The 8692-nt window shown below is 44.3% G+C and overlaps 1 long non-coding RNA gene across 1 annotated transcript; it reads right to left on the bottom strand.

Annotated features, from left to right (window-relative positions):
- Window positions 1–2557: 2557 nt before the first annotated feature.
- Window positions 2558–5025, bottom strand: LOC112958590. The gene is made up of 2 exons (XR_003251453.1): window positions 4876–5025; window positions 2558–4601 (listed from the first exon to the last, which is right to left on the bottom strand). It is a non-coding gene; the product is annotated as an uncharacterized LOC112958590 (long non-coding RNA).
- Window positions 5026–8692: the final 3667 nt, after the last annotated feature.

Below are 8692 nucleotides of genomic sequence, written 5' to 3'. Positions count from 1 at the left end.
GGAAGGTCAGAGCCATGGTGGGGGAAGACAGGAGTCTGTGGCTGGGAGCAGGAGGTACAGGTGGGACACCCAGCTGTAAGGTGCGCAATAAAACCCCGTCCTTTCACTAAAGCGCAGGAAAAAGGGATAAAGCAGCTGGCAGGAAACTTTTACACCTTCCTATTCTCAATAGTGTTGAGCAGCTCTTGGCTTGGCCCAGGATATTTTCCATTTCGGCTGCCAGAAGCTTGCAGAACAATGGAGAACCAGACCCTTGTTTTCTGCATCGCTTTTGAAAAAAAAAATATCTTTGGACACATTAAATGAATTGGATTCAGCCAGCGCAAATTCTATCCAAGCTCCCATTATCTCGTGTTTCCCACAAGCTGGCTCTAAGACTTCAGAGGCTCCTAGCCAAGAGAAAACAGGCACAGGCCATGTCCACACAGCCGGGCAGGTGTATTCCTCAGCAAGACCTGTGTTGCTGAGTGCCCACACTGCGATCCCCATGGAATATACTGTGGTTCCTGCATAGCCTGGGACCAAGATTTACATCCCAAGGACACCTTGGAACATGGGGGCACCTGGAAGGCTCTAGCTGTGTTTAAGGACAGGGTTAGGGGATGCTCTGGGGATCAGGTCCAGAGCTGCAAAGCCTGGGGTAGATATGGGATAGGAAGAGGAAGCAATTTCAAGCGAGTGACTGTTTTGTACATGGAGCAGCAATCCCTTAGAGAGGCAGGGGCTGTGGATAGAGAGATAACAGGCAAGCATTCTCCCGGGCTATTTATTCATCTTATTTCCAGATTAATACTCAAACTTCATGCTTGCTGTGCTTGCTGCCTTTCTGAAGTCAGCTCTATTAAAATCAGTTCTACTTAGAAATAGAAGTGCAGGGGGAGGGAAACAGCCACATCTCCAACCTCTTTTTATGGGTCCACTTTTTCCTTCACCTGCCCCCGCTGCCCTTACTGGTGCAATCCTTCCCTCTCAAATCCTGCTGCACCAAACTGCCCGAAGCCCTAAGCATCGTGACTGGTCCTTCACTATAAGACTTGCTTCAACAAAAGTGGTAGACTTGAATGAATGGATGAACATCCAGCCCTCTCCACTCTACCAGACACAGCCGTGCATTTGGGGAGGGTATAGACACGTTTTGTGCCTGTGAGGCTGCACTCAGGACTCACTCCCTCATGTCAAATGAGATCAAGGGTCTGTGTGTAAGAACATGTGCACTGTGAAACACTATGCTCATAGTTGGCCCCATTGTTTTCATAAAAGTTTGAAGAAGCCTAGTCTGATTTCCTCAAGCCTTCCTTTCAGGTCCTATTTATGCAATGTAGAGAGAGCTCAGTGGCTGGTAACCTGTTTAGAGATTATAGTTTTCACAAATAACCTCAGATTTACAAGTTTTCCTATCACTTCAGAAATACCCCTCCTTTTCCCCATTAAGATTTCTACCTCTAGTTACCCAAAGGGCTGCTCTAATGCTCAGCACAACAGAGGAAGGTGGAATTGCTCTCGAGGAGACAGTATTGAGCCAAGAACGATGTGCAGGGTGGAAAGAGGGGGACTTCTGGGTGGATCAGCCATTAGCAAGATGTGATGGACACTTTGGATAAGTGGTGGGAGCCAGGAATCATTTTTTTCCATGGCTCTTTCTTTTCCAGTATGCTGCACCCGCATGAGGAAATTAATAAATTTGACTGCATCTGGGAGATAGCAGACTTGGTAGCTGTGCCAGCCACGGGCTGCCTGTGCGACCCGAGGCGCTCAGCTGCAACACATTTCTCTTGTGCTTTCCTATAAGAAAGGCGGCAGAGGGAAGCTATAAAGCATGTTGGGATGTTCAGATGAAAAACACTAGCAGATCAGAGCTGGACTTGGTCTCATAATACATCAAGAGCGATTATAGTTACTTCAAAGGCTTTCTGCTGGTGCACAGACAATCTTAATTTTTGTTTGCCTCTTTTTTGGGCATTTGTCCAAAATAACTTTTTTTTTTTTTGATAGCAAGTTTCCTCCCAAGTAATGTCTATGCTTTGTGTTATGTTTTCTTAAATAGTTTGAAATGAAGAAATGCCATTGATAATCAAGTATTTACCAGGAGGAATTGGAAGTTGTAGGTTCACTGCTTCAAAGTCAACCAAGTTGTTGACCAAAGGAAGGTTATCATCTTTCCTAGGAGCATCTGGTGTTATTCCCCTTTCAGGAATAAGTTTCCTAACTCAGACATTACCCTCCCTTTCTCCCACTGTCCCCCCTAAATACTGTCTTCATTTCCCCTTTTCCTCCTCCTCCTCATTCTCTCTATTGCAGTTTCATGGTCCATGCTCAGTCACAGCCAAACTTTAGGTATTTTAGCACTGAGCTACAGGAAATTCCTACCAAATGTTTGCACAGAGACTTGTCAGAGATTTTGCCAGATGTATGTGGATCTATATTAGACCATGTCCTTCTTCCTTCATCCTCCTGCCAAAAGTCAAATTCCTGAGGAACTAGAATCTGGGTTTGAGAGTGGTTTGAGGTTTGCACCCAAATCCACTTCTATGCTCCAATTTGTCGTCCCATGGTGCACAACACGCAGATAATTTGTCTAGATCCCTTCCTAGGACAGACCAGCACTGACTCTTGTGCATCATTATAGGAACTTCTGATGGACCTTTAGATGTAGAGAGAGGCAAAAGTGCCTCTTGACACAAGCTGTATGAAATGATGTTGAAGATCTGTCCGTTTGATCCTCAATAATAAATACAAAGGAGGACTTTGCTCCTAGCTGGACCTAATACTACTTTCATAAAATTGGGTTTATTATAATATGAAGATATGGTTAGATATGAAGACCTATTTGAAGATAAGATTTTGCATATAATGCCCTAGTTTGACAGTAATGTATTTGCTATACAGTTAAACCAAGAGGTTAAGAAATAGCTCCCATTTCTAGGTAACTACACAGGCATAAAAATAATAATTTAGTGGGTTTGGACAGAGTATTTTTTCTTTTTTATTCACTTGGCTCTAAGGCAGCCTCAGCTTAAGAAATTAAATTTGACAGGTGATTAGTCCATAATGTGGTGCAATCACTTCTGGTATTTGAAGGAAAAATTGAAAACAGACTAGATATTTAGCTTCGAAATGTCTGCTTCACATGTGATGGGCAGAAAATTCAGTCTCTAGCATCAAGAGCTACATGACAGGCAAAACAGGCTGATCTGAGGCCCAAACAAAGGTAGGGTAGTTGAGGCCAGCTGTGAATAGACAACCGTTAAGCAATAACCAGCATAGATTTGCTTTTACCTACTGGAAAATTTTCTGTTATTTCACTGGTAAGTGAAATTCCTCAGGGTAAATGACAAAGTCCAAGTCTCCCCCTTTGCTTGTTTTGTAGCAAGCTTTTCTCCTGTTCCAAAATTGATTTTTTTTTTTTTTAATACAGCAAAGGCTCAAAAATGGGCGTGTGGGGAAATAGATCCAGAATCTTGGCTTATATGTGGGTTCCCAGTCTGCTCCTTTACAGATTTCAAGCTTGGATCTGAACTCCTATGCCCCTGAGTTACGTAACTATAATAGTATGGTAGCTATAAAATGATTTTGCACTCACTTTCTGCGTATCCTGTTGCTCCAGGAAAGGGTTGTCCCACTGGCTGCGACACATTTGGCACCATGGGCTGAGGAGAACTATCCTCAGCATAAACCCTTCTCTTTATCTCTCTTACTCCTGAGGAAATGACATTTGTACCACTCTCCCTTTCTTGATGACTGTATTTTGTGAAAGAAAAATCCTCAGCAACACAAACATGTGTGTGGGAAGCGTGGGGCAGTGTAGGAAGTCAGGGATGGGCTCTGGTGCTGTGGCAGAAGTTGCTGCAGTGAAACTTTCCTCTTCGGCAAGGAGGAAAGAGAGAGCCCAGGGCTCCCAGTTTTCCTGCTGCACTCCTGGGGTATTTTAAGGGACTCGTACACGGACAGTTGCCCTTGGACTGAAAATTTGCAATTCGGATATCAGATAAATCTCGGCAGCTGAACCGGACAACGGTACAGCCATGGCTTTGGTCCAGTTAGGCTCATGAAGCATGAGTTAGTCTGTCGGAATGAGCAGCCAGTGTTTTCCACTACAAAGGCTTTCTGTGAAGCTATATTAGGCTGTTTTTAATGGAAAGTCATTCCTCAACAGTGCCCCTGGGCCAGTCAGGGTTAGGGAAGCATTAAATGATATCCAGTGCATGTGATACCCTTTGTCACACAGATGAAATCCGTTGAACTTGGAGCGAGCTCAGCAGTAACAACGTCCCTTATCTTTTAACAGAATGGAGCTTAGGTCTCTTATCTCTTCAGACGTTCAAGGCAAGTGGAAGCTTGACTGGATCTTCACTTTTCAGAATTTTCTGAGTTTCCAATCTTCTAGCTGGAAAACAACCAGGAAATGAGACAAGGGCTCTTCAGTGTGCTGGGACCAAATCCAGTTAGGAGCAACAAGACCATCTCCTTGCTTGCCATCAACCATCCTCTTCCTCTGCTGTCTGTAAAGGAGGCCAACAGGAGGCTTTAGCTGTGATGGCCCTGCTGGATCTAATGCATTACTGTGGCTGGAAACATTCATCATCTTCAGCATTAGCTCCTGACTGCATAGAAAAAGAGTAAAAAAGAAAACCTTTGTGATTACTAGAAATTATTAACTTTGTGACAGTCTGGATAGAGCTAACAGACCGGGATAAGTTGGGATATTTTCTTCTTCTGCCAGCTTTCACTAGTAAATGCTGATAACACTAAGGGCCTTTCTTATCATTCATATTTTGACAAATCTATTTTGCACACTCCTCAAATGCTGCTTTTGAGTCATTAACTCATCTTGGGCAGTTGATGCAACAGAGAAAAGATAAACACATTGATACGCACCACTGAAGGAAACCTGCCCTGTCCACTGATCTCTACTTGCTCAAGCCCAGGCTCTTGGGCTGAAGGACACAGAGGAAGCAAAGCCACCAAGCAGGCAGGAGCACGCTCAGGGTGCAGACTTACAAACATCCTCCAGACCAGCTCCACAAGAACCAACCCAACAGCCCAAAGCAAGATGAGGCAATCAAAACTTAAACACCTGTCCCACCCCAACCCCAGCTGAACCCTATAAGCAGAGATTTGCCTCTATCTATCTCACCTGTGACATACAAGCCATTGCAGAGCAGATATTGTTTACTTGGGTCGCCCAAGGCATCCAGTCTACATCTGACTCTCCCACCACACACACACACCTGGATGTGAAAGCACATATTAGCCTTATTCCTTAGCTTTAACTTGTCCTAAGGTGCCCTTGCAAGGGATGTTGTGCCTTGAGTAGACTGATGCTCCCATTAGACAGAGGAAGCAAGGGGACAGCTGATAAGCACTTTAACTTTTACTGACTTCTCTGTGCTGGTCTCCTAGCTCTTTTAATTCCCCTTTGAAAGCAGTAAAGGGAGGGCTTTTACATGCAGTTCATCTGAAATATCTCAGTAAAGTGACTTAAAATCTACTTTAATATTCTCCGTGACTGCAGGTTCCAGTGGCTGGTTTCTGATTTTCACAGCTCTTGGGTTTTCCTCTTTTTTTTGTAAATGCGCATGTGTGTTTCTCAGTTCTTTCTGTATGCTTATTCTTCCTCTAGCACAACTGACGGACAGATGGGTCTTACTATTTTGCTAGGCCTAAGAACTCTTGGCTGGACTCCTCACATGAGTAACACGGTGATAACTTAGTGGTCTTTCTGTGCCAGTCCGACGCTGAACAAAAAAGGAAAATTCAAGGGATTTATGAAAGGCAGAGGAAGGGGGAATTCATATAATAACAAGGCTGGGGAAATATTAACAGCTAGGAAGTAGGGAAATATTAACAGCTGGGAACAGCTAGGCAGAGTGTTTCTTTGGGTAACCTCAGTTGGACTCATTGCAGCTTCTGGGCATTTTAAAACAACCATAAAAAAAAAAAAAGAAAAAAAAGAAGAAAAACACCTCATCAAACAAACATGTCCAGCATTTTTTTTCTTTCTTTTCACAAATGCCATTAAAAAATGGGAGTGCAAAAGCAGCTTAGAGCTGACATTTCAAAGGGGGCTGGGGGTGGAGAGAAATTGCAAGGTAAACAGGACAGTTTCTATCTTCCTCCTACCTCCAGCCTGTGTGCAAGGAAAGATAACAGCAGCAGGAGAAAGCAGAGACTGCTATGGAATTTAGCTCTTTTTTTTTTTTCCTTTTTTTTTCTCCTTGTAATGGGGAGAGAGGAAGAGGCTGCATGTGCTTCTGAGGCGCCTCTCTTTGCTTTGAACCTTATCAACAGGGACTGTGCAATGCGGTTTCCCTTTCTCCCTCTCTTCTCCTCCTAACTTTTGAAGCAAAGCACTTACGTGCAGGGAATGTGGGAGCACCTGACAGCCAGCAAGGCAGGGGAGAAAGCCAAGGGCTTGGGAGGAGGGGGCTATTGGTTTTCCCCCTCCCCTCTTTTTCCGCTCCCCTCACCATTTTCTTGCTTTGATTAAAGAAAGAAGGACAGAAGAGAACAGTGCAGAGATATCTTCCCTACCCCTCCCTTAACAAGTCTCGAGAGCGTAGCCTGGGCTGAGTCAAGCAGATTGTTAAGGGAGAATGGTTGCCAATGGAATCTCAGGAATGCATTTTTTTTTCTTTTTTTCTTTTCTTTCTTTTTTTTTTTTTTTTAAGAAATAAAGGAAAGAGAAAAGGCCTCTTGTCATGGCTGCTTTCTATTTACAAAATGTTTGGCCTTTGTGGAGCCTATGGGGAATCTGGGAAGCCGCAGCTATCCTACATTCCCTTTGGAATACATCACATGCAAGATACCTTTGCAAGAGGGGATAACGTAGATACGAATCACTGGCCACAGTGTCAGCTTTGTGGCCTCTATTAATAGCACTTGGAGGGGTTCCTTAATCTGGTGGCTGGATGTGAAATTGGATGGATAGGCCAAGATTTGCAGGAGAGCCTTAAGATCGTGGAGGCATCTGAAGGGCAATCTAGAAATAGAAATTTTTAGAATGAAGTGAGCTCTGCTGAAGATCTGGCCTAGCTCTTATGATAAAACATGAATTCCTGACATCTAGCACCACGCTTTCACTCTGCACTGGCAGAGGTTGAGTGAGTTAGGCAAAGGTTCAAATCAAAATCCCAGACCTGGATTTCCAAGAAGCTTGGAGCCAGATCTGAGCTTTTGCAGATGGTCCCTCTATATATAATGAGGTCAATCAAAACATCTGATGTCAATACCATTGAACTTCTGGAGGGGGCACACATTGGAGCCCAGGAATATGGGATCATCTGGACTGTACGGTGGTTTCTGCCAATTGCTTTTCTTTCTTGGCAGGCTTGATGGTCCCCAGCTGTACTGTTGAGTCTCCTTTAGAATATGTTTGAGGTATAAATGAAAAGGAAAGGAGCTTTTCTGGACACTTTTTTGTGGTTGTTTTTTCCCTAGATGTTTTGTAACATATTCTCTTTAAAGGGAAGGGACTATGTGAATAAGGAATGAATAACTTGTCAAACATTCCATATTTTAATGATGAAGAAGGAGTCAGAAGCCTAGAAAGGACCTTTCTAGAAGCCCAGCTGCCTCCTGCACAGAAACTGGGCAGAGGAAGCGCATCTCTTCTGAGTACAGATGTGTTCAGAGTAACCAAAAATCCCAAACACCCAGTTCTGTCCCGCTTTGAACATGACAGCTCAGAACTTGTTACCTACTAGTAACAGAAAAGGGGTAAGACAAGCAGCGTTAAGTGAAATTGCATCTTGAGTGTCCTGGGAAAGCCGTTGGCATCAGTGGTCCCTACAGGTGGTCCTACCATGAGTGAGCATCCCATCTAGTTTATTAGCCACCTCCTACAAGGTAATACTACTAATGACCTTGGCTAATGATCTTGGCTAATGACCAAGACTACTCCTGACCTTGCATTGCTCTTATTAGAGAGCAGGGTATGTACAGGATGGATAACACAGGGCAGGAGGAAGTTGGGAAAGATGTTTTACTGCCACTGAAACAATGCAACCTGTCCCTAGAGGATTATGGCCTCCTCCAGGGATGCTGCAGGCAGGAGGAAAACCAAGTTAGATCCAAGCAGATCTTGGAAGCAGATGAGGGAGATGCCTTCCATCAGTGAGCTGGAGGAGAAGACATGGCAACAGCAGTGGATCCAAGGGATTTGGAGGTGGAGAAAAGGGAAGCTTTGGACCAAGAGCGTGGGGAGGCTGTCATGAACAGCCTTATCAAGCAGTGCTTGCTGTGAGCGTTCGAAGGCAGGTGGCTTCTTTTTTTCTCAAGAAGGAGTGAGAAAAGTGTTTTCAATCCCTCAGTGGTTACTAGGCTCTTGTTGGGTCATTTGGACTCTATTTCTGGTGTTGCTTATACCGTACCACTGCTCTCAGTCAATCTGTGTCCCCAAATGCTACTCACAGAAATAAGAAATTCAAAAGCAGAAGGTGCATGGTACGACAAAGGGGGCAGGCATGGATTGCGTGTTACTTTCACACAACGTAGAAAAGGAGACAGGAATCAGTGAGGGATTCTTATAAACTGAAGGTGTTTGAGAGAGCAGTTTTAGGCTGCGATGGAGTGGGAACAAGGCCATCCTGAATCCCATGCGAAAACTCAGGCCAGGTTTCAAGAGGAGCCTCTTCTCCATCTGCTTTTCTTTTGGCCTGGCTCTGCAGCCCTGTGCAGATCTCCAATTGCTCCA

The sequence above is a fragment of the Nothoprocta perdicaria genome, unplaced genomic scaffold (genome assembly GCF_003342845.1).
Source record: "Nothoprocta perdicaria isolate Ctin4 unplaced genomic scaffold, notPer1 scaffold_9, whole genome shotgun sequence".
In the NCBI taxonomy this organism is placed as follows: domain Eukaryota; kingdom Metazoa; phylum Chordata; class Aves; order Tinamiformes; family Tinamidae; genus Nothoprocta; species Nothoprocta perdicaria.
Note: the sequence above shows the minus strand (reverse complement) of the source record. Positions and strands in the feature narration are given on the sequence as shown.